The sequence below is a fragment of the Anomaloglossus baeobatrachus genome, assembly GCF_048569485.1.
Source record: "Anomaloglossus baeobatrachus isolate aAnoBae1 chromosome 10 unlocalized genomic scaffold, aAnoBae1.hap1 SUPER_10_unloc_1, whole genome shotgun sequence".
Taxonomy (NCBI): Eukaryota; Metazoa; Chordata; class Amphibia; order Anura; family Aromobatidae; genus Anomaloglossus; species Anomaloglossus baeobatrachus.
In genome coordinates, this window is record NW_027441824.1 from 11,631 (window position 1) to 12,755 (window position 1,125).

Genomic DNA, 1,125 nt, shown 5'->3' on the forward strand with positions numbered 1-1,125 from the left:
GTCAGGCAGCCTGTCCTGTCCTGTCCTGTCCGTCCGTCTTTTTGTATCATGAATTGGAAAGACTGCAAGGGGGAGGGGAGGTGCTTGTGTCCAAAAGGAGGAGTTATTCAGATTCATTGCAGTGGGCGGCGGCTGCAAAAAGCACCATTCTTCTTGTTTTTGCTCTGCAAAACAGCCTTTTCAAGGGTTGGCTTGGGTGACAAAATGTCTTCTGTAGGCGTGGGTTTGTCTCCCTCTCCCTAAGATGTGTCCGGTATAGGCCAGGGTGCCACTCAAGGCCGTAACCAATTCGGGTTATAGCTTCTCGGCCTTTTGGCTAAGATCAAGTGTAGTTTCGGAGGACGCTACCTTGGTCGGTACTGGAAGGTGCCTGGGATTGCACGTCTGCCGGCCTTGAGGAAGTGTGTGCGCCTTCTGGTGACACATAGCCCTCTTGTGCCTGGACGGTTCCCAGGCAACGGGAGGCGATCACCTTTGTTATTTTGAAGTCCTACTGATAAACAGAAAAAAAAAAAAATTAAATCTGTTCTTATCAGTTTAATATCTGATACGTCCCCTCTCTGGGGACCATATATTAAATGGATTTTTAGAACAAGGAGATGGAAAAAATCTTGCTCTGTCCACTCCACGCATTGACCTGGTATTGCAGTACCTCCAGGACCGGTGCACCCCTTCTTAACCCAGTTTCCAAAAGCAGAACTCAATTCACCTGATTCAAATGAGCCCCATTAGTGAATTGAAAGAAAGCAAAAACTTTATATGCACCTCAATTTGGCCAATTCACTTTTCACACTTTCACCCTTTTTTTTATCTTTCACACCTTTTACTTGCTTTATTGATGCAAAAAGCTGTGCCAAATAGCAAACTCATCTCCACTCAACTTGACCAACTCTGCTATGTCCCGTGCAGTATCTTATTCTCAGTCTTATCTAGATCATTTGCAATTGAATAGAATAGATCCCTTTTGGCTGCTTATGACTGTGTAAAATATGTAGTTTTACTGGGCTGGGATGAGAGAATCCATTGAAGCATGGTGTAGGGATTGTGGTTCCTGTGTGCTAAGAAGAGAGGCTGGCACCAGCCAGAAAGCCCCATTGCAGCCAATAATCACTTAATAACTTTTTC

At 45.1% G+C, this 1,125-nt stretch overlaps 1 pseudogene; it reads left to right on the forward strand.

The window, feature by feature from the left end:
- The first annotated feature begins 467 nt into the window (after positions 1–467).
- Positions 468–674, forward strand: LOC142260342 (U2 spliceosomal RNA; annotated as a pseudogene).
- Positions 675–1,125: the final 451 nt, after the last annotated feature.